This window comes from Podarcis filfolensis (genome assembly GCF_964270895.1).
Source record: "Podarcis filfolensis genome assembly, chromosome: 3".
In the NCBI taxonomy this organism is placed as follows: domain Eukaryota; kingdom Metazoa; phylum Chordata; class Lepidosauria; order Squamata; family Lacertidae; genus Podarcis; species Podarcis filfolensis.
Genome location: NC_139606.1, coordinates 49,827,849 through 49,848,994, shown reverse-complemented (window position 1 = coordinate 49,848,994; position 21,146 = coordinate 49,827,849). Strand labels below are relative to the sequence as shown.

Genomic DNA, 21,146 nt, shown 5'->3' with positions numbered 1-21,146 from the left:
TAAATATTCCTTTTTCAATTATAATAGAATTTAAACATACTTCATTTAAACTGGATTGTACTGTAACCTTTGTTCAGATCAGAATCCATGGGATTTCCTTTACCAAAATTAATCAGGGTAAGATTTTAGGTTTTATCTTTTTCTTGAGTTTGATTTTTTGTCACCTCTCTTTCTTGTTAAGGTATTAAAATTATTCAGATAGATTAAGCCAAGTGAAACTACAGTTTGAAATTAGCATAGTTAAGAGAACCAATCCATTTATAAAGTTCATTAATTTCAATATATATGCAGTCAAATACAATCTGTTTTATTGATATTGAGAGATCCATATCTCAGGAATATATGCACTAGCATCAATGAGACTATTTATACCACCAGAGCCAAAAGGGTGACTTAATTTATTTATCAAATCAACATTTGTTAGCATTACATAGTTTAGTCCATTTATAGCACTCCATTCCAATTTACTTAATGAGAGGCTAAAACTGGATTCAGTTATATTAGTGTAGCTGCATGGTCACAAACACAGATTGCTATTTTAAAGTAGAACTCAATGAGCAACAACTTACCCCTCTCTTTATCTCTTTTCCAATGTCTATTCAAAACATACACCTAAATTTCTTGGATACCTTAATGAAAATAAATCAAGGGCCTTCCACTTTTTAATGATTTTCTAAACAGCCTTTAAACTAACATTTAACAATTAGTCAATCAAATACATAACTGCATTAAGTTTCCATCTGATTTTACAAGAACTGAACCAATTTTATTTAAGCCCATAGCATAGTCTCAAGAGAAGACACATTTAAGAAGAGTTGCTTCTGGTATTTTAATATTAGTAAATGGTTGTATTTATATTGACTTAGTATGCATGTGCAGTAAACCCAAACATATGAAGAATAATATTGATTTCTTGTCTAATCAGCTAGGCATGATAATTAAAAGACCTGGCTTATCTTGTAATTACAGTATATTCAAATGTTATTACCCATGATTAGAAAATGAGCCTATTATTATCTTGATAACTGTATATTTTTGTACTCTTGTGAACCTTTGTCTATGTGGCCTGCCACAAATATTGTTAACACATTTATTTCAGAAGTTAAACATCAAGCTATTTTTTTTTAAAGTTATCCTAGCACTTGATGACTGTTCCAGGTATTAACAAGCGAACAAACTCAACAAAAACATGCTGATTTTTATGTATATTCATTAACCAAGTGGCAACTTTTTAACAAGGTTAGGTAATATTGTATAAATGCAGAATTAAGATGTCTCCATTAAATTTACACATTTTCAGTTGTCATGAACAAAAATGAAGCCACTGAAAAGAAAAATTAGTAACTTACATTCACATAGTTTAAGTTTAATGCAGATCTTGCAAACAACTGAAGTTCATATTTAAAAATTCTTTTTAATGCAAACTATTATAAATAAAAACACATCCTGCCCCCCCCCCCCAGTTTAGTGATAGGTGGTTGGTGTGTTTTACAAAACACATACTCCCATTATTCTGTGCAGATTTTTAATTTGTTTAATGATACTGTATTTATAATCTGACAATTAAAGGTGAGCAATGAGAGACTAAGTTTAGAAAGTAATTCAAGTCATAGTGGATGGCATTATTCAGTAATAATGGGAATCTTTTATTTGACTGAAGGAAAACAGCAAATTTGAGAGGTGTACCAGTGTTTTAGCAGGCTCACAAAGTCTGTGGCACTCAAAGACTAACAGATTGATTGAGGCCCAAGCTTTTGTGGACAAGGACCTATTTTAATCCTGAAGCTACCAATTAGGGGTAAAACATAACAATGTTAAATTCATTCAACAAAACATTTTTTTTTTAGTACTAGTGTACTAAAAGTTTAAGATCTTAGTTCAGCTTGTTTAAATTGTGACAAGACATGTGCTGTAATGATGAAATCAGTAAAGACATGGTTGCATTAACATTTAGAGATTGTATCTACTTAGAGGTAATTTACCATTAAAATAGCAATACTAAAGCTCACACGCTGCTATGTAAGATATGAACAAGTTCATTACACTTAGCCTTGAGTTGTAAATGCCTATTACTTCAAAACCTGTAAAACAACCTGCATTTCTCATTTAAGGGTGACATGATACATTTCTTTTCTGTATAGTTAAGTTTTTGTTCTAGCATGAGGCAAAGTTAAATCTGATTGCTTGAAAATGAGCTGTGTGACCTTTGTCTTGGTTTGTCACCTTTGGCCTTTAATTTGAGGACTCTGAATATCAATTCATTCTATTTTTAGAAACATGATTTGAAGCAGTCATGTGTTAAATATTAATATTTTAAAATGGAAAGATAACACAAACTGTAGTGAACTGCATGGAGTGTTTTTCATGGAAAAAATGAAATACCCCATTTATTCATTTATTCTGCTTGTTTCTCTAAGAGCTTCTCCACCAAAATACATTATGCTCTGCTTCACAATATTTAAGCTAATAATAATAATACACGTAATTCTGCTCAAACTTTTACGTAGACCTTACCCAATGGGTTTGTTAAGGATCAGACCTGCAATGTAAGCTTTCATGATAGACTAAGTTTTGAGAGTTTGAAAGGCTATCTACCCTCCCTAAAATCTATTGCCACCATAGGGCTTTAGTTTGCTAGATTAAAACAATTCTAAGCTGTCCGTTCTTATGATAAGTTATTATCACTACAGAAGGGTCACAGTATTCAACACCCAAGTATAAAGCACAATACACCAGGCAGACATACCTGCTTTTTGCAAAACTAGCCTTATACAATTTGTTAAATATATAATAAGGGAATAAAATGAAAGATACAGTGACTTACTCTAATAATGCTATCATTTCAGAACTTGAGGATGTTTGCAATTGGATTTCATAATGATCAAGATGGCTGTCTTGCTTCAGCACTCCGGTCAGCGACATCATACAGCGTCATGTCACAGGAGGGGCTATTGTGTAAATGCATATCCTCCAATATTTTTGCAAACCATAACTAGCTTTATAAATTTGGTGAAGTAACATAGAAGTCCAACAATAAATATATTGGGGAAACTGTAATAATGTTTCTGCTTAATTCATTGGGAGCAATTGCATACTAGGACAGCTTTAAAATGGCTCCAGAAACTGCCATCTAGTAACAAATACTGTATATAGTGAGATCCTCTGGTATGTATCAAAGCGATCAGGCAAAATGATGACTTTGCCACATTTTCCTAAACCATACAATTTAAAACTAAACCAAAGAATTATGTGCAATGCTTAGCTTTTTATACCTCATTTTTCCACTCAAGAGATGTGCTCTGAAGACACTGTTTACATGGGAGCACTTCATTCTGTCAGTAGCAATAGTGAAGGATTTTAATCCTGGCACAAGCCTTTTTTTATTTTAATACATCACATTTCTATTCTAGCCTTTTAGATCATTAAAAAAAATATCCTTTTTTAATATGCACTTCTCAAGCATGTTAAGACGCTCATTTCTGCAGATTTGGTTTTCACACCTTGTAGTATGGCTGCAAGGGGGTAATATTAAGCAGGAAAATATAAAAAGCCTTTCTATTAAGACAGTTCTTTCACAGTAAATTACGAGAGCCAAAAATATAAGATCACAACAGTGTTTTTAATGCACATGGCTACTCTTGTAGAGACAATGCATTTAAGTGACATTGGCTCCAGATTCAATATAACTAAAAATGAGTAATTTCCTAAATAGTGTCAGGTGTCCCTGCTTCATTAAATAATAATAGAATGGCCCAACCACCTGATTTCTATGTACTGTAGTGCTAACTACTTGACATTTTATCAGTAGCTTATTCTCAGTGCCCAATGGCTTTGCTTGGTTAAAATTAATTTGTTTGATTGACATTTCTGAAATTAAGCAGAACTGTTCCTGAAGACTATTTAGACAACGCAAATTTAAGGTGCCCCTAATTTTGATAATAGCCCTTTTAGGCTTCTTTTTAATGGGCAATATAGCTCTTCTGAAAGGGGAAGATATTTTGATAAAAGGATATGTATATTAGGCTGTATCTGGTTTTAAAAAGAAAAGAGTAAAGCATATGTAAAACTCTACTAAACTCCATCAATCATTCATCTTATATTTTCTTATAATCTAGATAAATATATATTATTGCTGCTGCGTGTCTTGAAACATATTAGCTAAAATACCCTAAGACGGCAGTTCAAATTCAGTTTTGACTTGATTTTGTTGTTTTTCAGGTTTACTAGAACTTACCTTTACACGACTTTAATAGCCAGGGAACTTTTAATTAGAGTCTCTCAGGAGCCTGAACCACTGAGACAGAAGACAGCCTACTTAAATACTTTAAATGTATTGTGGGATATATTAAGTTACCTTCTGTTTCCAAATGGGAAAGCAAACCTTTTCCTGACTAGAGGAATACAGAAATCCAGCGCACCCTACCCCTAGCACAAAGCACTCCCGTTTATGCCCACCAGACCAATTTAACTAGATTTCTTTTTTTCAGTATGAGAAAAGCAGGCAACAGAGCTTATATAATTTTAGGTTCTTTATTTTCCCTTTCATTACATGCCATCAATACATCCAGTTTCACAAGGAGTTTAGAATCATTGCTACATAGTACTGCAACAACTTAACAGAAGAAGAAGAAGAAAAAATAGCAACACTGGGAGCGATGGGGGCAGGCGCGGCGGGGGGGGGGGGAGGAAGGAAGGAATTAAGGGGGGGTGAGCAACAAAGAAACAACGTAAGACCAAGGATTTCATTTTCTACTGCATGAAACAGTTCAAAATGGCGGCCTATTACTTACATTTTACAATCCTAGTGAGGACCCCGATTTACACAAATGATCAAGCATCGACCTGCCTTTCACCCTCACTTCCCCTATAAAAGCCACAAAGGGTAGGCTAGTTACGAAGGTGCATTTGTTTTGCTTTTTTTTTTTAAAAAAAGAACCAAAACCAACAAGACTCTTTGGGCACAAAGTCGATGCAAAGGCCAGTCCCATCCTCTCTGCTCTTGCAGTCAGTTTTTAAAAGGCTCACGCCCTGCGGTGCTTAGCAAAACAATATAAGCTGCTGCCCATCTCGCTTCTCTTCCTCCGCTTGCATCCCCACCACCTTCGCAGCATAAGGCTCTCTCCTCCGAAGGGCTGGGCTGCGGTTCTTCCCTTAGCATCCCACCCCCCCTCCCACCCCGCTCAGATTATGTCCTTGGTGGCTTTTTGGAGATACAAAGAAGATCTACTTGCAACAAGGGGGAGAGGGGAGTGGCGAGGCAAAGGGACGGCGGGGTTGAGGGGGGAGAAGAGAGAGAGGAGGAGGAGAAGACGCGGCGCCCCCTGGCGTTCACTTGCGGCACTATTACCTGGCTTCCAAAGAGAAACCTTGGCGCAAGCGAGTTAATACATTCAAATGCACGTTGGTGATACAGGCTTTGGCTTCGTGGCTGCAGACCACACATATATATAATGTGTGTGTGTATAATGTGTGTATATATAATGTGTGTGTGTGTGTGTCTGTGCGTATAAACAGTGCCGACTTTACGTATAAGCTAAACAAGCTATAGCTTAGGGCCTCACTCTCTTGGCCCACCCCCCCAAAAAAAAAATTAAAGGGGGAAAAAACCTGGATGTACATTTCCAAAATATAAGATAAAAAAAATAAAATGAAAACTACATACAGCAACAGTGCTTTGTGTTGCGTAGGCTCCTATTATGTGCAAATGGTTTTTAGATACCTATTAGGTCCATAAATTACCATATATTCAATACACAAAAAACAGCGACAATTTGTTGTTGACAAAGGATAGCTGGACGTGTAAAGGGCCCCATTACCTTCAGTAGCTTAGGGCCTCATCCAACCTAAATCCGGCCCTGGTGTGGATGGGTGTAATTATTTTTTATATATGGTTCATATATATTCTCTCTGCTTGGTCTTTACACACACACACGAGTCCAAGCAGGACTCCACGACTGACTTCAGGGCGTTTGAGCGCTGACAGGAGAAGTCCTATGATAAATCATCTAATATAGGTGTGAACCCGGAAGTGCACCCACCTCTCCAGCATCCCAGTGGCCACCCAGGAACACAAGGCTCGCTCCTGCCAACAACTTTTCTTTCCAAGGAGGGGGGGCACACACCGCCTCGCGCGCACCCTCCTTCCCTCCCTCCCTCTCTCCCTTGTCCCCGCCCCCTTGCCGTGTGAGGGGCGCCGGGGAGGCGAAGGGCTTGCTTACCTCCCGCGCGCCATGGTTGCTCGGCCGAGTAGGGATGGGCTTCTGCTGCTTCGCCGTGAAAGATGGAAGAGAGGAGGAGGAGGAGGAGGAGCAGCAGCAGCAGCGAGGGGAGGGGAGGAGGAGGCCGAGAGGAAAGAGCGGCGCTCCCTGGCTGCAGCCGAGCGGGAGCGACGACGCTGAGGCGGCGCAGCTGCAGCAGCCGCTGATTTGCCGCCGCCGCCGCGGGCGCACACCTGCTGAAGCCCTCCCGCGCGCGCGCGCCCCCCGGCCTCGCTGACGAGAGCGGAGGCGCACCTCGCCCGGCCGCGCATCTTGCCTGCGCTACCTCCGGGCACCACGCCTCCCCCCCTGCCCCCCAAGGCAGCTTGCCCTCTAGTTGGCCCGTGGCCCGGCTCGGGGGCAAGGGGCTTAGTTTAGACCCCACGTTTAGGGAAATGTTTAATGTTTAATGCTGTATTGTGTTTTTAATATTGGGTTGGGAGCCGCCCAGAGTGGCTGGGTATAAATAATAAATTGTTATTGTTATTCTTAGACTCCTCCTTCATCTTAAGGTGGTCCTTGTGAATTACTTCGGAATGGGGTCAGGCAACCCCTCTGAGGAGGTTCTGGACTTGTACCTGGGACATAGGCATAGCCAGGATTTATGCTGGGGGAGCAGGCTTTATGTTGGGGGGAGGAGTGTAACAATAACAATAACAATAACAATAACAATTTATTATTTATACCCAGCCCATCTGGCTGGGTTTCCCCAGCCACTCTGGGCGGCTCCCAACCAAATATTAAAAACACAATACACAACCTCAGTTAAGTATCTTGTATTGCTTTACTTGATTCTTTTTTTGGCTACACCCATGGTAGCTACTTGAGCATCGCTTTCCACTTAAGTAGAAATTAGCCTTGGGGACAGTGCTATACTTAGTATAGATAGATGTTTTTATTTGGAGTAGCCTTTCCCAACCTGGTGTCCTCCAGATGTTTAGTAGTACTCCTCTGTTCAGCCGCCTCCAGTGCTGGCTGGGGTTGATGGAAGATGTAGTACAAAACACCTGGAGGGCGCCAAGTTGGTAAAAGGTGATTCAGAGATATGTGGGTGGCGCTGTGGTCTAAACCACAGAGCCTAGGGCTTGCCGATCAGAAGGTCAGCAGTTCGAATCCCCACAATGGGGTGAGCTCTCATTGCTCAGTCCCTGCTCCTACCCACCTAGCAGTTCGAAAGCATGAAGTGTAAGTAGATAAATAGGTACTGCTCCGGTGGGAAGGTAAACAGTGTTTCTGTGCGCTGCTCTGGTTCACCATAAGCGGCTGAGTCATGGTGGCCACATGTACGCCAGCTCCCTTGGCCAATAAAGCAAGATGAGCGCCACAACCCCAGAGTCATCTGCAACTGGTCAGGGTTCCCTTTACTTTTGCATGTGTAATATCACCAAGTTACAACTCCCCCCAGTTGAAATCCATGACTCCCTTGCAATTTCTGATAATTGGTCTTTATCTCCAGTCCCTGGAATGGCATTCCTGGACCTGGTAGTTTCCAAGCATGGCTGGAATAGAAATGCAACACCAAGCATGCATCTAGTATGCTTTCCCCTGATTTCTCAAAGCATGTAATGTGCTTTCCTCAGTTCTCATTCTTGCCTCTGCTTATGTTTGGAGGATTAGATCCTGTTGACCACAGAGAAATGAGGGGTGCTGGGATGCCTCATCAGCACTGAGCTTGACTATGCAATTTAAGGCTATATTTACTATCTCCATGCAGTGGCAGACCTACCTTTTTGTGGCCCTGAGGCTTAAAATGTCAAGGGGGTCCCTTCACAACCAGTAATGAGGTCTGGGTAACCAACGTTACCTTCTTCAATGGGGTTGTTTGCAACATCTGTTTTACTGACTCTCAAACTTTGGGACATACAACAAAAAATCAATTTGAGTTGTGTGACTCAGATTGGGTCTACTAAACCCAAAATGTTAAGCAACGTGTACTAAAGTTGCTTCTGGGCTCCTCTGAGATTAGGGGCCTTGAATATGAAGCTTCAGTAGTTTCATAGTAGATCCACCCCTCTCTCCAGGGACAACATTTAGAGAAGGCAATAAAGGATTACCTTTGATTATTTATCAGGATTTTATTATTTCATAGGGCTGGAACCAGATTGTCTCTTCTATGCACAGAAGGGCTTTTTGTGTCCACAGAACTAAAAATCATCAAAGGCAAAAAGGAGAGGAGTCCATTTCCATGGATTTCCCCTTGCAGCAAGCACCACTTCCCACACTGCTCTGGGCAAACTACTAACCCTTTGGAAAAACGGCAGGTGAAAAGAGGGATCAACAAAAATCACCTCTGTACTTTTTTAAGGTGGCTTCTGTTTGCAAGAACTCTGCATCCATCTCATGGTCTCTTATTAAGTGACCACATCAAATGTTCTTGATGTACACTTGAGTTTGTATTTAAATCAGGAGCAGGGCCTTGAACTAGCTTGAGAATCTTGCCCTCTGCCCTATTGAAATTACTGTGCCAACTCTCTATGGTGATCTGAAATCCTACATATCTGAGCTGATCGCCCCCCCCCAGCAACTCTTCACAATTAATAAAGTCATAAATTCAAGTCATAAAACACAGGCTTGATGATGCCCCATGCCACTTCAGTCAAGGGATTCTAGGTATCAGAGTCTGAAAGAGATCAGAATAACTTCCACTGCTAGTTTCTCATGCTTTGTGCTGGTACAAAGCTGGTTACATATAGACTCATAGTTTCAGCCATAATAGCAATCACTTGTAACTAGTGATGCCTTGGGGGGGAAGGCATGGCAATGGAGAAGACAACTTGCACACAAATGTGCCATGAAGGATTTGCCTTTCATTGATCCAGAATGTGATGGATGGAAGGTCATATCCACACCATGGGTGCTGGAGATTGCAGCTCTGTGACAAACAGACTACATTCTCTGGGATTCTTTGGGGGAAGCCATGACTTTAGAGGCACTCACTGGAGCAAAACATTTTTACTGATTTCCCTTGCAGCCTCAAGCGTCATGTACCCCACTGTTCTGGAAGGTACACTATCCCTGAGATCATATTCTTAAGGGGTTGCAGATGGGAAAAGGAATAATGGAAAATTTCTTTCTTCTCATTCTCCCTGTTAAAGGTGGAATCTGCACACATTAAAAACGTTGTGAAAATGCTTTTTAAAAAATCATTTTGAAAAATGCATTGAATTTGCTATAGCTCACAGTTGCTATCTAGTGTCACAATTGTATATTGCACTTTGCAACATATTCAAAACATTTTATTTGGAGCTGAATAGCTGAGTCCAGAGTGGACTTCCTCTGCAGGTAGGTATGGATCTAACCTATGGCTAGGCAAACTAAGACCCGGGGGTGAGATCCAGCCCAACTGCCTTCTAAATCCGGTCCATGGATGGTTCAGGAATCAGCATGTTTTTACATGCGTAGAATGTGTCCTTTTATTTAAAATGCAACTCTGGGTTATTTATTGGGCATAGGAATTTGTTCTTTTTTCTTTTCTTTTTTCAAAATATAGTCCAGCCTCCCACAAGGTCTGAGGGACAGTGGACCGGATCACTGCTGAAAAGGTTTGCTGACCCCTAGATTCTAACCCAATTAAGATATCTAAAATTCTGTGTATAGTTCCTTAAAACTTGCTGATATACAGAGTAGGCAAGCTTTGGTTATACTTAGTAGCCATGTGAAAATGTTGGCTTACTAAAACTAATTAATTTAATGTTCTATAATTTATATTTTTAAATAATTTTATTATATAAGAATAATAAAACTGTTTCATGCAGACAGCTTTACAGCCTGATTCAAGCAGTACAAGTGACTTGCCTTGGGGAACTTCCTGCTCAAAAATGGCTACATTGTTAGTTGGCGAGGAAAATGCATTTCAGAGCACTCAGTAATTAAGATGGGAAGTGATTATTGGGGGGTTGGGGAGAGACAGAAGGTGCCTTCTTAAGTGTCTGTGGGTGGCACACCATTGCTGGTCAATAGAATTGGCTTTGCTTTTTGTCTGAGTCATCTGCAACAGTCATTTTCATCACTCCAAAATTATTGCAGCCATTTAAGTCAGCAGTTCTCTTCTATCTAGAGGAGTTTCCAAGGAAGATGGATGAGATGTAACAACCTTTCTTATGTCTAACTTAGCTGAAATATCACAATTCTGTAACAACAGCCTGCACACGAAACGGATGGTGCCAATTAAAGAGAACAAATAAGTTTAGTTAGGTGCTCATAAATTCAAGGCATTGATAAACAATACATGGTAGAATAAAACTTCTTTTGGTCAGTTTTGAGGACTAATAGCCAGGGCTCACAATAATGTAAAGGCTGTATTTTTGGGGGGGGGGGATATCGAATAAATTGTAGCGCAACTGCTGCACAATTTCCATAAAAACCTTGAGTGCTGCTTGATCATGTGCATGCTACTTTGCACCTTTAACAGCTGTGCGGATGGCACAGATAAACAGGGTAAACCGTTTTCTAGTGTGGAATATCATTATGGGGGAAGCTGCTGGCATCTAGTCAGATATCTTATTACTTCTGTGTGTCCCCTGATTTATTTTTAGACCCCATAGATTTGCACAGCAACTTGTAATATTCTGAGTGCTGATTTCTTTTTGTTAAAAATGATTGTTTTATGAACTATAATGTTAATTTGGATGAACTTGAACTGAACTAGTTCAGAATGGTTCCTTTTGATACAGGATTTTTTAAAAAAACCTAGTTCCTTTAAAAAAAGAACTTTCCAACTACTTCCTGAATTACAAAGTAAAATACTATTTCAGATGTTAACGACAAGTTATAGTTTGTCATTGTGAGAACAATCCTATTGAAACCTCAGGCTCATTCTGATTGTCTTCTGCCTTATTTGAAAGTTTTCACTTCTGAATTAGCCAGTGTCAGGGAACCATGGTTTGTTCAGCATGAGGTTAGCGTAGTTACCAAAACAGGAACTCAAACCATGATTTGGTCCTGGTTTGTTTTCTAACCATATTTATAACGAACCGAGCCATATAACTATAATTAACACTATGGTGTGCTAAATATATATAATATTATTGGGCTTTGTGCGATATATATATCACAGAGTACTTTATATAGAATGAGTGAGTACCTTTATATTTAAATGATACCTATATGAAAACTGAAGGGGACACTTTCACATACAGTAGCTTTTCATAAACCTGCATTAATCACATCTTTTTAGGAGTAACATGAATGATGCTTCATGTGTGAGTACTATTTTTCCACCTGAAATAAAGAAATAGCATGCATGAAGTAATCTTATCTTATTTGCTATCCAAAATGCCAGATTATTTACACAGATGGGATTATGTATGTATCTGTACTGAAGCACTTACGTGTATATCTGAATCAATGTTGACTTTAATCAACCAATATACATGCATATTTTCTACAGTGCCTGGCCTTTAATGATCATTGGACACAAGCCACTAGTATGCTATTCTATACAAGCAGCAAAATGATTTGTATGTGTCTGTCTGTCTATGCCACAATGCAACATAGATGTGAAGTGTTCTTAAATCATAAATATATTTAGACATTGGATTATGGATGGCTATTGTTTAAAAGCCTGGGTAAGTATGCTTTGCATTTTTTTTAAATCATGTATTATTATTATTGGTCTTATCCTAGCTTGAACTTTTTAAAAAGAATTTTGTATACATAACTGAATCAAAAGGATCACATCATTTATTAAACATTGGATAATGATTAGAGGTTCAAGAAAAGAGATTTTGAGAAATTGTAGAGCATAAATAAATTTAAGTTGTTGGGGGCAAGTTGAAGATAGTGATAATGAGATGAATTTCAGTGCTCCTTGTTTTTACATATCATTTTACACTATATATCTATATCTATAATTACTAACTTATTACTTTTTTTAAAAAAGCAAGGGAGACATAGGAAGGGGGGAATGTTACTAATAAGCCAAAGTTCTCTGGCCTTGAGCAAAGTATAACCCTAAAATGAAGGGCACAATAATCTAGTTTTAATTGTTTTAATAAAACTACATTCCTGGTTCATTTCAGTCATTTTCATATTCGATATTGGCAGTGTCAGTTATGACCCTCATTTAAGCTAATACTAGCAGGTCACCCTGTATTAATGGAAGAGTGATCATTTCCTGTGGCCCACTTTTATGAATGCATTATCCTCATTTGAACATGGATTTATTCAATGATAACAATAACACCCCTTGGCTGTCTAATGGAATCAGACTCAATTATCATGACCTCTAACTCCTAAAGAGTTTGCTTCCATGGTTAATTATAATTAATTGTAGTAAGTTTAAAGGAGAATAGTTTGATTATTCATAGTATAAGAAACCTCCGACTCATCATCGGATTGGTGTAGAAGTGAACTTGCAGCCTTGGGAATGGTGTAAACTAAACAAAAACATTAACAAAAGGGACTGAATTTGTGTGAAATTAAAAATATTTTAGAGCTACCGACTGATGTACACCCGTGAAGATTAACGAAAGAGTAATCAACAGTGAGGGTAAGAAACTGCTTATCATTAAGTCAGATACACAGTTATCAGCATTATCTGTCTGTCTTCTGCCCCAAAAGTTAAATATTGAGGATGGAATGTATGTAGTTAAGGGTCACAACAGTGCAATGTCACAAACTATTCTACTAATCTGGTGTTGCAGATAGGTAAACCAATGTAAATGTTGCAGCACAAGTGAGTGAATTCAATAAAGCACCATACAATTTGTCAAGATGCTTGATTATATTGCTTTAGTTTGTAAGCTGGCTTGCTTTCACATCAGAGAACATACACCCAGCTGATAATGGGGATCCAGCTACATTAACTGGGAACATTAGGAAGCTGCCTTATAGTTAGGCAGACCATCTCAGTACTGTCTAAACTGCAAAGGTTCTCTATGAATTCAGACCAGAGTCTTTCCCAGCCCTACAGGGAGATGCCTAGGACTGAATCTGAGAATATTTGCTTGCAAAGCACATGCTGACCTACAGTCCTTCTCCTTAGCCTAATGCTACAAGGAAATACTTCATCTTGATGTTAATGTTTTGCTAATAAAATTTGACAGCCCTTGAAAAATTGAGTTTTATGAAGCTACTGAAACTCTTGTCAGCACTTGCTGGTAAATATTTTCCAGATTTGACTTGGAAGTAACTATAGAAGTGACAGAATATTACTATTACTATCAGTGCTATTTTTCTAGAAAAAGAGGTGCTGGAACTTAAAATGAATGCCTCCCTTATTCTTTTATAATGGCAATGGCACCTATCTGAGAGGTGACAAAACTGAGTTCCGGCAAGTTTTGTCTGAAAAAAAGCCCTGATTACGATTATTCATTAAATTAGGTATACCAATACATTTTGCATCAGACAGAATGTTTTCCACACTTTATAATCCTAGTCATAGTTACCTGATGTGGGAGATTGCAGTCAAATACAGCATAGGGCTAGTTAATGCATGAGGGGGTAAAGGACCACAGTGTTGTATTCCTAGATAGACTCAGTAAGGTCATGCCTCCTCTTCCCCCAGAGAGAGAAGAAGAGAAAACTCCTCTCCCTTCAGAGAGGGAGGAACTTCCTCTGTCTCTCTCTGCATCATGTAAACAGAGATGTGTATGAACTTGCATAGCACAGGTTTGGAATTATATTCTGTACTTCCTACCCAAGAGTATTCTTGCCTGTGTTTCTCCTTGCAGCTGCATGGAACAACACATGTATCAGATGTATGAATCTGTAAGTAAAGCATTTAAAACTTACTTAGCAGTGCGTGATCTGGTCCTTGCAAAGCAAGTAGGAAGTGGGGAACATTGTAAATGGGAAAAGAAAGGTCTAACAACTTATATTCCTAACGTTACTGCTCAACTTTTATGAGTTTAATACTTTGGTACTGAAGCTCTGTGTGTGTAAGCCCTGCATTTTTAATCCAGGCACCCAGCCAATTATTTAGCTGTTCACCCACACACGTGGGTCCACAGGGATTCATATATTAAATTCCTCCGGCACCTGGAAGTAAACACCACTGAAAACAGGCTTACTTCAGAAAAAAATAGATGCATAGGATTTCACCGCTGAATACAATTATCTTGTCTATGCAAAGTATGGCTCCATGATAGTGGCAGGGGGTTTAGGATTGCCTTAATATGGATTGCTTAGAGGTTCATTAAATGCCTTTTAAATCCAGCACAAACAAGAAGGACTGATCTGCATCAATCTGACAGCATGTGATACAAGCAGTACACAACACCTCAGAGCAATGAAATGGGGGACAGATGCTTTTATACTCTCCCACCTCAGTCTTGAATAAATAGAATTACCCTCCTGAAAATCTTTCGGCACTTTACATTTCTAACACCATTTATTCGTACATACAATTCATATCATGCTTACCATTTTTATTTTTATTTTAAATATCCAAGTGGTTTGCAAGAAAAAAATACAAGCGTAAGAACACAAAGCTAAATTCTGAGAGATAGGTAAAAATGCTAAATCAGAACACTGAGTGCAATCTGAAAAACTTTTTATTTAGAATCCCTCTTGTTATTCAACCATGAACTGAAACCTATATAAGGACAGGCTTCTCAAATAATGATGATGCTCTCATCCCACTGCTGTAATAAGCAATACTAAAGGACATCCCAAGTGGCAGTTATACAGACACAGCTGTCAGTCTATAGAGAAGAGGCCCCTCTCTCTCCCCCCTCCCATTGTGTAAGTAGTCATTAAAGCATGAGGTAGGAAATGGTGAACATAAGCAGATAAAGGATTAACTATCACTTTAATTATCTGTGGGATCAAAAGGAATCTTTTCTGAAGAGATGTGAATCCCATTTGAGGCTTGATTGTAAAAGGGCTGCAGTGATGTGTCTTTCATAGCCTAGTCTTGCTTATCTAGAAGGCTAGGATTAAAATAATGAGAATTGTTGATTAGGCATCTATTTCCCTTCTTCAGTATAACTCTTGTAGAATCCTCTTACAGGGAAAAGACTCCTACAGAGAGGCTAACGCATAACCTCCCTGAACATATTATTAAGGGGAATGGGTTAATATGTATAAATACAAAAAGAGTCGCAGCTTGGCTCCCAGTGGCATGCGGTGAGATATATATATATATATATATATATATATATATATATATATATATATATATTGTAGGGGAACATTTAGGGCCAGATGTGCCAGCTTGTGAAGGCAATATGGGGGCAACGCTGCACGTGTGATGTTGTGGTATCCTGACATTGTGCGCTTGAACATTGTGTCTTGCTCCCTATGCTGGGCAGAAGCTTCCTGGGCTTTGGGAAGGAGGCGGCCAGTGTATCATTTAGTCTCCTAGCTGGCTCCTAGCATAGGTGCAAACAAACCTTCCTCTTGATCTGCTCAGCATTACTAATTTTTCCATCAGTGTCCAGAACTGGGCCATTAACTGTAGCATGACCTACAGTAAGTAACATGTCAAAACATTTATCTCCATGCTGTTAAAAGCTTCACCAGCTTATTCCTGCATATCAAATTGATGAAAAATATTCCCTAGGTCGAGGTTTGGCTTAGTGTGAAGTGTGAATCAGTTAACAGAGTTCACCTCTGTCAGAGCACTCCTGGCTTCCGCCGCAAGACAGCAGACTAACATGCCTACCCATCTGGAAGTGTCAGCTTTGCTCAGGTATAAACAGAGTTGGTAAGGATCTGTCCCCCCACCACAAAATAAGCTAAATTCTTCTTAATCCCTTGTCTTTTTGCCCTCAGTTGCTAGCAGCCGGCTCAGCTCTGAGATCAGAAATGAGCTGTTGTGGACAGAAAAATGCTTGAAGCAAAAGTAGCATAGGTGTAGCCAAGACTGTGGGAGCTTCCCCCCTAAATTAAGCAAATTAATAAAAATGTTTAACTAACTGAGATGCTGCTTCCCCAACACGAAACCTGCCCCCCTAACATAAATCCTGGCTATGCCCATGGTGGGTTAAACCACAGAGCCTAGGACTTGCCGATCAGAAGGTCAGCGGTTCGAATCCCCGCAATGGGGTGAGCTCCCGTTGCTCAGTTCCTGCTCCTGCCAACCAAGCAGTTCGAAAGCATGCCAAAGTGCAAGTAGATAAATGGGTACCGCCCCGGCGGAAAGGTAAATGGCATTTCCATGTGCTGCTCTGGTTCACCAGAAGTGGCTTAGTCATGCTGGCCACATGACCCGGAAGCTGTACGCAGACTCCCTTGGCCAATAAAGCGAGATGAGTGCTGCAACCCCAGAGTCGGCCACAACTGGACCTAATGGTCAGGGGTCCCTTTACCTTTTACCTTTATGCCCATGGTATGCAGAAAGATTACAAGATGAGTGATAAGAAAAAGATTAGCTCCCCTTTAAACATTTGCAGTAACCACACTGTTTCATATATATAACAACCACCACCCTGTGTTTCGTATATATAACAGTTGCCTGAATAGCTCTAGATCAGATGACCTCTTTATTCAAATATGTTTGTTTTCATGTACAGATGGTTCTTTTTAAAGGGGAAAAGACACAAATAGGCAATACGCACACACCACCAGCAAAAGCTTAGCCCATAATAGCAATAAATATATAAACTGGCACCTTATCGTGTAAAATATTGCATCCTTTAAAGTTATACATTGTCTACACATTGGGTACACCTATAATAAATGAACTAGCCTGGGATTACTATTATTGCTTCACATAAAAGGTACAAAGACCTAGTTGTTATTTATTTCACTTCTGTTGTAAACATAATCCCGTTTCTCTAAGGCAAAACTCTCACCTTAAACAGCCGCACAAGCTATTATTGGATATTCAGTGCTAATCCAACCCTCAGCTACTGTAGCTCTTTTATATCTCCTTAGCAATGAGCACTGAAGCTGTTCACAGAGGCTTCTGCATTGGGGTATGAGCTAGTTATCTATACTGTAGCTGTGCAAACCACAAACAAGGAGCAGAACAGGAAGACATTATTCACACATAAGTAGAAAGTAACTTGCAACAGCATGCTATAAGCAGTCACAAAGCAGTTTTTTATTGAGGTGATAAACCTGTTCCTAGGCTGTGCAGTTTCAGAATTAATGTGGCTGTTCATATGTTTATTTCTTCATGCAAAAAATGTACTCCAGGTAGAAAACTTGGTTATAAATTGTTCTTGTGTTGCCTACATGCCTCAGTGGGGTTGTTTATCTAAGAGAAGCATTTAGTCATGCAAGTCCTTTCACAGAATCAGAATGGTTAAGCTGGAATGGACCATGAGGGTCACCTAGTCCAACCCCCTGTAACACCGGAATCTTTTTGCCCAATGTGGGGCTCGAACCCAAGACCCCGAGATTAAGAATATCATGCTCTACCAACTGAGCTCCTTTCCTGCAGTTTGAAGTGATGCAGAAGTTCAGACTCAGGTTTACTGCTCATGTGAGAACTAGGCTAGAGTTTTATAAACATAAGAGGTTTATAGTTTTCCTGTTTTCTCATATATGATTTCAGATGTTTCATAAGACAGAACGTAATAAACAATATCCTATGTCCGGTTTACTGAGTTCAATGAGGCACGTAAGAATCCAATCTGTGGCTCTAGTCACTGTTGCCTCTGGCCCATCAATGGACATGTTGCCTCTGGAATGTTACCTATGAATGAATGTGGCCCTCAGGCTAAAAACGTTCCTCACCCCTAGATGATCCCAGCAAGATGTTATCACTCCCTTGTTCATAAGGGGAAAACACACCCTGTGTTATATGTTGGTATTGCTGTTAGTAAAATTGCTGTAGGAACAAAACCCATATTAATAAGGTTCTGCATCCTGAGAAATCCCATTGAGCATGAGAAGCAGAATGATGGAGATATGTACACATTGCACAAATCTATGGCATAATGTGATGATTCAGAAAACTATGCAGAAATGTGAAGCATAGCTCCTTCTAATTTTAGTATATGTGCTGCTGAAGCAAGCACAAGCATAGCTCCTTCTGAATGCATCCTATGCATAGCACCTGACTTCGAAGCTGGCTGCCTTACTTGCTTATTAATTACAAGGAATAAATATTTGTGTTCTTCTCACCAAGTATCTGTAGAATATAATATTTAGCAATATCTATCTATCTATCTATCTATCTATCTATCTATCTATCTCTATCTATCTATCTATCTATCTATCTATCTATCTATCTATTTGTGTATGTTTGAATCAAGAATTTGCAGCCCAGTACTTCATTAACACTGACATCTAGTGGCAGATTTCTGAATAAAGCTTCCATAATTATTCCTCTTTCCCTTATGAATCAAAGACCGAACTTAATTTCTGGCGTAAGTAGCAAGTGTTTACTTTAGTAATGGGATATGTGGAGAAATATTTGTGTTAGTGGACTTTAGATTATTTGTTTTATTAGTATTTATAGACAAAAATTCACATGGGTACAATGTACAAAAATCATTAATGTATCTATCAGGGTCAATGACATTCTAGGCAATCAGTTTATGGCAGACAGTTTATGTCCATGTAATCTCCATGTAGCTTTGTTTTGCTCAGTGGAAAAGGTAAGAGGGAAATGAAAGCATTGACCAACAAAGAGCATCACAACACTGACAGCCACGCCCCTTGTGACCATGGCAACAGTGCTGAAAAGCATCAGTCATAGAGAAGTGTGCCAAACTCTTGCCAGCAGCCAGCAGGCAGGCCTGGATGAACCATGGTGATCAGGATACAAGCCATGAGATTATACTTCAAACATACATCGCTAAATCTCACAGCCAGACTATGGACACTGTGGCACCAGCGGGCATAGCAGCCTCTGTGGTTACTGACAATTAGAGGGCACAAAAACTCGCTCTTGTGGCTTTGAATTGCATGCCACACTGCAGAGCAGTTCCAACTTACTTACAGTTACTCACATAATCTGCACGAGAGCATGAGGGTTCCCATCTGTAGCACAAACTGAGTAACAAATCTCAAATGTTAAGGGTCTAAACATGTGGATCTTACAATGTTTCCACAGGCTGTTCAAGCCTGGACTTTAGTGAATCTACAGTGGGAAGGTCTCCTGTAATTTAAGGGAGTGGCCACTGAGAGCTCTTCAAGTCTTTACTGATTGTACCACATACAGAGTTCTGAAGAGAAAGTCCTCAGTAGATCTTGTATATTTGAATGGGACACAAGAGAGAAGCTGCTTGAACTCTAAGGTATGTTGAGTACATATACAGTGTATTTTGAAAATAAAATAATAGCCACCTATGACAGCTGACACTATGAAAAGAACATGGCCGGTACTGTAATTCTAAAGGCCTGAGGTGGACTACTCAACCCAGAGACTTTTCGAACAGCCCCCATAGCTTAAGGGTGGCTTTTCACGAATTTAAGGTTCGATGACTGAGGCCTTGCAATGCATCAGATCAAATTGCAATTAGCAGGATCCATTGACACAAACATAGTCCATATGAATTGTTAATTGTGTAGAAAGGTCCCATTGACTTTGGAGTGAAATTGCATTGATTGTATTTCAGGCCAATCGATTTCTAGGTGGGCTAAACAAAAAGAAAAAAGAACTGAACTTGCATTTTTCAGATTGTCAATACTATTGACAGCAAGATTAAAGGCAGATTTTGAAGTAAACCCATCTGGAAGAACAAAGAATTGCATAACAATTCTGTTTATCTAGTTTATATAAAAAAAAAACACAAACTTATATAGGTCTATGAAGAAGCTTTAGAAGATAGCAACAGAAGTACCCAAACATAGTCTACTGATAGAATTCTTGCTAATATCAAGTGATCATCAGATTTTACATGCCCCTCCCTTTGAAAAGGTTTTTCATAAAATGCTGGACACACACACACGCACACACCACAGGCCAATAGATAATCCATGAATTGAAGGGGTGGAATATTCTTCCAAGACATTGTTTATGGAAGAATAGCTCACCATAAAATCAGTTTACAGATACTTAGCAAGATATCCTCTCAGTGACTTGGATAATTTTATATTTTTTCTACTGTCCTATTATTTTCCAGTGCTTAAATTTGAGTCACTGATATGAATCTGTAATTTGAGAGAGACTGTAGACTTTTCAGTCTGACAAGATTGTGTGGGTTGTGTAGATTGGTGATGCGCATAGGCAGTAAACCAAAATCAGGCTATATATAGCCTTTCTAACTCCATACCAGTCCTATTGCCAAGGCCAGATGCGGTCTTCTCTCTGAAAAATTGCTATATTAAAGGGGTAGCTCTGTAGCTTGGAGTTCTGCTCCTTGTTATTAAAATGGCAGTTCCTCATGGGGTTCAGGCAGTATTCAGTGTGATCTGGGTTTCCGCTATTGGGACCTGGTGTGGTATCAACCAAGGGGCTATTCTATATTGGGATCATATGGACAAGAGAGTGCTGTCAGATCAGATCAAAGGCCCAGATGGTTCAGGATCTTGTTTCCCACACTGGTCAACCAGGTGCCTATGGCAAACACACAACTGCACATACATTCAATGGCTCTCCCCTGTTTTTTCTCTCCAGCAACTATTATTCAGAGGCATAGTAAGGTAGTATAGAGCCATCATGACGCATAGCCCTTGATAACTTTATTCTTAGTGAATGTGTGTAAAATAAGTCATGATCATCTAAGTTTGTGGCCATTGTTGCACTGACACATTGTCGTGTCAATTAATTCCATGGTTTAATCAGCCATTGAAAGAATTTAGGGGAGGAAACTCATTCATTTTAAAGATCCAATTACTGGTAATTTCATTGTTCCTTTTCTACTGGAAAGTCAAACTAAAAGAAAATGAAATACGTCTCCTTCAACTTGCTTAATATAGGATTTTAATTTTTATTAAACTGAAACAGTGACTTTTTATAGATGTGAAGTCATCATGGGAAAAATGTGTGTTTCTGCTCTAAGTTTTGATGCAAATATTGCAGAAACAGATTCACTTTGTCTTGGTTCA

General features: G+C 39.3%; 1 protein-coding gene across 2 annotated transcripts in view; it reads right to left on the bottom strand.

Moving 5' to 3' along the window:
- LIN28B (lin-28 homolog B) overlaps positions 1-6,289 on the bottom strand; it is a 97,606-nt gene extending 91,317 nt beyond the window's left edge. The window contains exon 1 of one of the 2 annotated variants that reach the window (XM_083608435.1): positions 6,219-6,289. The gene's annotated coding sequence lies outside the window, so the exon portion shown is untranslated. Of the gene's footprint in view, positions 1-4,790; positions 5,172-6,218 lie in introns of those variants that run through there. The other variant, XM_083608436.1, reaches the window with a different exon arrangement.
- Positions 6,290-21,146: the final 14,857 nt, after the last annotated feature.